This window comes from Micropterus dolomieu, linkage group LG20 (genome assembly GCF_021292245.1).
Source record: "Micropterus dolomieu isolate WLL.071019.BEF.003 ecotype Adirondacks linkage group LG20, ASM2129224v1, whole genome shotgun sequence".
Classification (NCBI taxonomy): Eukaryota; Metazoa; Chordata; class Actinopteri; order Centrarchiformes; family Centrarchidae; genus Micropterus; species Micropterus dolomieu.
This window is the reverse complement of record NC_060169.1, coordinates 1,348,361-1,354,762: the sequence shown is the minus strand read 5'-3', so window position 1 is coordinate 1,354,762 and position 6,402 is coordinate 1,348,361. Positions and strand designations below refer to the sequence as shown.

The 6,402-nt window shown below is 39.2% G+C and overlaps 1 protein-coding gene across 12 annotated transcripts in view; it reads left to right on the top strand.

Moving 5' to 3' along the window:
- Positions 1-4,809: 4,809 nt before the first annotated feature.
- Positions 4,810-6,402, top strand: part of ppfia1 (PTPRF interacting protein alpha 1) — a 48,521-nt gene continuing 46,928 nt past the window's right edge. For 4 of the 12 annotated variants that reach the window (XM_046032002.1, XM_046031998.1, XM_046031992.1 and 1 more), the window contains exon 1: positions 4,812-6,029. The gene's annotated coding sequence lies outside the window, so the exon portion shown is untranslated. Of the gene's footprint in view, positions 6,030-6,402 lie in introns of all 12 variants that reach the window. The other 8 variants (XM_046031999.1, XM_046032004.1, XM_046032005.1 and 5 more) reach the window with 4 other exon arrangements.

Here is a 6,402-nt window from a genome sequence, read left to right as displayed (position 1 = left end):
TACACCTTTAGAAGAGAGAGATCTGATGTTTAAGAGTCCACATTTAACTCTCCTATTCGTTTGCACTATTGCTCTTGTGGTTTTAATTTCTATGAGGTTTTTATGCACAGCTCCTCTTCTGTTTACCTTTGATTTAAATCATTTCGATGGTCGGGGGGCAGACACCGTCACTATAGGATTTTCACTAAGTAACTCCTGAAATGGAGGAGCAGAGAAGTGTGTTAGACTGCGACTCTGCGTAGGGTTTTGGGTGGGTAACTGCTGAATTAGAAGGGCAGAGAAGTGTGTTAGACTGCGACTCTGCCTCCTGGTCTCAACTCTGGGTTGTCATGGATTTGGTCCACTAATAAACTTGGCCAGATTTCTAGAAATGAGAGCTGCTCCTTCCCAAGTGGGATGGATGCCGTCCCTCCGAATCAGACCAGGTCTTCCCCAGAATTTCTGCCAATGATCTACTAAGCCCACATCGTTTCCTGGACACCACCTCGACAACCAACAATGAAAGGATGATCAACTCGTATTGCAACTGCAGGTTCACTTCTGCTGGTTTCCACTGTGGGATCCCATGAAGCTTTACAACTGCTTCTACTATTAAGTATTACAGTATGATCTACACCGACCAGTACCTCTGACAGGTAAATAACATCGATTATCTTGTTACCATGGAGTTACACAGTGGAGTCCAGTATCAATATCTGTATTTTCAGCACTTGCATAAAAATACAGAACTGTAAGCCTAAAGAACAAAGAAAAGTCTAAATGAAAAGCACATTACACTCAAAAATGTTGTGCAGCCATAAAATCAAAGTCAATGAGAGATTCATTCTGCCTCAGCATAGCGTCTTTGTTCTGGGTCCGGCCAGAGGACTTCATCCACGTCACATGCAACCTTGTCCCTTGCCTTGGAGGAAAACCGTCTGGAGAGCTGGATGCAGCCTTACTGCAACACCACTCCACACCTATCTCACCACAGGCCAATTCCACTGCCTGTAAGAGATTTTCCCCAGCAAATGAATTTCGGCCATAGACCTTCCACCATCAGGCAGAGAGAAACTCCTTTATTGGATTGAAGTATGGGCTGTAAGAATTTATGAATCGCTCGTTGCTGGTTTACGTTGAACCACTTGCTTAGCGGGACACCACAGTGCAAGCTGACATCGTCCCATAGACAGGATGTACCTGCTGCTCACGCTCAACACAAAATTCCAAAGACCACACAGAAGAGTAAGACAATGTTCAGTGTTATATGGCCCCAGGTTGAATGACAGTAGAGAACCTGTCCCTTATAGCTTGGTCAAAGGGTGACACTTGACCACATATTGGTTCAATCACATCATTAGGAACAGAATTATGAGTTGTTCTGTGTAAAAGATGACAGCTGTGTTGTAGTTGTGTTTAACTTGTGTGCATCACAGTGCAAAATGTGTTTTAGTAAGTGAGAATGTGTTTAGAGTTTTGCAAAAAGAGTGGGTGGGATTTGTAAAAAGTGTCTTAGCTACCTGAACTTGTTTAAGGTTTTGCCAAAAGAGTGAATGATTCGACAAATGGATTTAGGCCACTGAGCATTTGGTTCAGAGAATGGGGTTTAGTGTTTTAGCAATTGTAAAAAAAACTGTCATTTAAATTCACCTCCTCTCTTTTTTTGAGTACTTTCCTGTTGCTGAAGCTCATCATGTTTCATAACCTGTGCAGCAACCACCAGAACCATCACACCTGCAATAATCCATATGTAACGGAAGGTCATCAACTTTTACAAAACTGTCATTTATATTCACCTCCTCTCTTTTTTTGAGTACTTTCCTGTTGCTGAAGCTCATCATGTTTCATAACCTGTGCAGCAACCACCAGAACCATCACACCTGCAATAATCCATATGTAACGGAAGGTCATCAACTTTTACAAAACTGTCATTTATATTCACCTCCTCTCTTTTTTTGAGTACTTTCCTGTTGCTGAAGCTCATCATGTTTCATAACCTGTGCAGCAACCACCAGAACCATCACACCTGCAATAATCCATATGTAACGGAAGGTCATCAACTTTTACAAAACTGTCATTTATATTCACCTCCTCTCTTTTTTTGAGTACTTTCCTGTTGCTGAAGCTCATCATGTTTCATAACCTGTGCAGCAACCACCAGAACCATCACACCTGCAATAATCCATATGTAACGGAAGGTCATCAACTTTTACAAAACTGTCATTTATATTCACCTCCTCTCTTTTTTTGAGTACTTTCCTGTTGCTGAAGCTCATCATGTTTCATAACCTGTGCAGCAACCACCAGAACCATCACACCTGCAATAATCCATATGTAACGGAAGGTCATCAACTTTTACAAAACTGTCATTTATATTCACCTCCTCTCTTTTTTTGAGTACTTTCCTGTTGCTGAAGCTCATCATGTTTCATAACCTGTGCAGCAACCACCAGAACCATCACACCTGCAATAATCCATATGTAACGGAAGGTCATCAACTTTTACAAAACTGTCATTTATATTCACCTCCTCTCTTTTTTTGAGTACTTTCCTGTTGCTGAAGCTCATCATGTTTCATAACCTGTGCAGCAACCACCAGAACCATCACACCTGCAATAATCCATATGTAACGGAAGGTCATCAACTTTTACAAAACTGTCAAATTTGTATTTCTGTCTCAATAAAGTCATCACCTAACCTCCATTCACTAGCTGTAAGCTTGACAAAAGCTAAATCTATCAAAACAAATAATGCTTTCTCTACAGCCAGAACAGGACAGATCTCAAGACTCTGAGGGTTGCATTGTTCCATGCTTACTGAGAAAAGTGTTACAGACTGTGAGATAAAATGGTAAGGACTAGGTTGTGTATGAAAGAATCACATCACTTTAACGTGTACCAGAGATGCAGAATGTCAGCAGGGTTTTAGAAATAAGGCTGAATGAAAAAAATATCATATTGGGATTATTTTGTCACATATTTTAGTGGGAATAGTAATTTTGCATTTCACTTTCACTGAAAGAATATAACAATTATGATATTGATATTTTTCTTGGGGTATGTGCCAAACTCTTACATCTGGAGAAAATGATTTGTAGGCCAGGCATCTCTGTAGCACCACAATGCTTTTATAATTTATAATGGTATGTTGTGACACATTTTATCATCATGAAAAAATTGCAGGTCCTGCAATTTTGATATTGCATATGGCCATGTTACGATTTTGAAAATGTTTCAATTGTTTAGCCTTATTAAGAAGTCCAAGTGCCCCCATTTTAACCCCCATAAATTTGTTATATTATTTTTTACGTATTGATACCATCACGGCAACTGGGTCTACATGTGGCCCACGTAAATCAAAATCTTCTCCACACTGTCAAGAAATAAAATTTGGTGTAGAAAGAGTCCTTTTATGTATGTCCTTTTTTGTCGGCTGAAAAGTGAAATTGAAATATCAGCAAATAAAGTACCCAAGGACATGCGTTCTTCAAATTTTTTTATTATCGATACATGTACTGCAATTACATTAAACTACTTTCAGACTGCCTTTCTTCCTAACAAACTGGAATAAAAACTGTCCAATTGTGTCAACATTTTGTAATGATAATGTTTTAAATTTCTACTAAACATCAATGCAGTTATTAAAAAGTGTAATTTTATTCTCCTGGTAAACATTATTGCACATTCTGCAATATAAAGAGCCGACGTCTCGCTGCGTTGATACACCACAAGATGGCGCAACAATTCTCTTTATTGTGACATCAGAACGTTTTGTTTTATCAGCACTTTCATCTGCACCAGCTGAATGTAGGTCACTTTTATTTACACAATTATTTTTATTGCTAAACTCAATATATGACTTGTATACTCCCGTATATATTGTTTAGTGTCATTCATAGTTAATTTGAAGAGCAAAGTCAAATTTTACTGGGTTTTTTTTTTTTGCTTTATATTTTTATTGTCTACAGTGCAATAAATATATGAAATGCAATATGAATCAAACCATGACTTTATCAGGTTTTTGTGTTGATTTATATCATTAATTATTCCACTACTGTATAGATTCAGTGGATGTAACCGATCTTTGTGATATTCCAGACTTATGTGGCCCAAAATAAAAGAATCAGAATCAGAGAGAGCTTTATTTTACACGTATGAGGAATTTGCTGCGGTGTTAAGGTGCTACACGTAGACAAACATACAGTTGCGATAAATAAATGTAAAATATAGATAAATATGGAATAAACAGATGCAAGTTATAAAAGAATAATAGAACTATGTGTAGAGAAAAAAAAACATGTGGCACAAGAGGGTTCATCAGAACAAGATGAGCAGATGTACTGATACTATTTTGAAGAAATATTCGATGCTAAAATATGGGTCCTCACCCAGAAGATTTTCAGCATTAAAAACTTAATTTCCTGCGCTCTGGAGACATTTTCTGCACAAATCGATGGGGGAAATGTTTCTATTTATATTAAAGTAATCAGCATGTGATTACTGCATTGCATTCTGTTATATTTTTATTTTTATGAATTGTCACCTGCCAGCTAAATTGGTTGTTTCTCTTTGAAGACATTTCCACCATAAACTGATGCAGAATATTTTTTCCAGAATGCAGGAAATCTTCAAAATAGTGTTAAAGATCTTCTCGTCTTGTTCTTGAGCATCGTCAAGTCTCAAGACACAAGTGCATCATCACGCCCCTAATCTGAGCCCTTATGTCATGTCATACTGTGTTTTTAATATTTTTATTGGTTGTTGGAAGAAACGTATTGTAGCCTAGGTGAATATCTGCATATCCATTAGATGCAGTGGATGCTAGCGCGTAAAGCAGAATCCAAAACGTGCTTTCAGTTAAATTTAGCTGTGTGGATGTTCCCGAGTGCAGATTCTGATCCCTGCAGGAAGTGAAAGTGCTGCTGCTGCTTTTCCCTTTCGTCCTGTTGCCAACCTGGGAAGCGCTCTCTTCCCGTGGACTACCAGGCTAATGAGAAGTGCTGGCGACAGAGAGCCCACTATTGGCTGTCCCGACTGCCGAGGCTGGCAGGCAGTGGCGACAGGGAAGGACCGGACTGACGGACCTTTTGGTGGAAATACCGAGAGAACACCGGGAACTCGGACGGAAACGAAGGGAATACAGGTTTTAATTTGCGGTTTGGATTTCCCGGACGGACTAAAAACCTCGCTAACGTCCACTGTTAGCTGGAAGTTTTCGGCTCGAGCAGTGATGTGGTGACGCGACTCCACCGAATCGACGGGAAGCTAACGTTAGCAGAAGCGCTAACGTTACTTGATAGATTAATCATTTCAGCATAGCTTTGTGGGCCTATTTCAGGGTTTTTAAAACTCGTTTTTAGCGTTTTCAATAATGTAAGAGATTATATCATGTTGTCTACTTTTATACGAGATAGAGTTTATCCTTAGATGACCAGCTTACGTTATTTTAGCGAAGTTAGTATATAAAACTAGCAAGCGTTAGCTACTTAGCTGGCTAGTAGCTAACGTTGGCTAGCTGTCGACTTTAAACTGACTTCAAGCCAAAGAACTCTGCTTCAAATTAGCTAACGCTAGCAAGGCTACAGCTGTTTCCACGTCACCTAACTGTATAATCACATGTCTACCTGTTATAAAATGTTATTGTCAGCGAGTTGAACTTTATTTTCGAGGATGGCTATTTGTTTTGAGAAACAAAGATAGGCACTTTACTTCCAAAATCCAGAAATGCAATCATCGAAACACCAGCTTACTTAATGCTAGCTTGCTAACGTTGGGTTAGCCGGCCAAACTTGGGAATACTGCCCCCCTGTTCACTTCATGTGGGTTTCGCTTTGAGGCCTTTAGGAAATATTTCCCCTTTTTCCACCGAGAAGACCCCTTTTCACAGCCTTAACGCATCGCAGCCTGTGAGTGAGAGAATTTATGTGCTCTGAATGACTCTGTGAAGCTTGACAAGGCTGTAACATACAACTGGAGGACCTGGACTTCGTTGACAACATAAAATAACGTGGATTAAATCACAGGCATTCGGAATAACGTTTCACTTCAAAGGTGAGATACAGACGCACGTGAACACTAACCAAACGTGTGTTAGGAGTGACCGTCACAGTTAAAAGCACTGATTGAACATGTACATCAGACTTTGGCTGCTCCATGATCATACTCTATTCTTCATTATGGAAACTGTAATTGTGGAATGCCACAAGGTCAAACTTATCTAAAGTTAATATTTGATTAGTTTCATACTTGTTACAAATTGCATTATAAATAAGTCCCAAGTGGTCTCAGTCTTCTGTCGTTCCTGATTTGTAAAGAAATATTTCAAAATCCCTCCTATGGTTTTTAGGTTTACGCCTATTTAAGTGTCTCCAGATTGTGGTTTGTCATCTTTACCTTTTGACATATGGGATGTCTGTGCTAACGT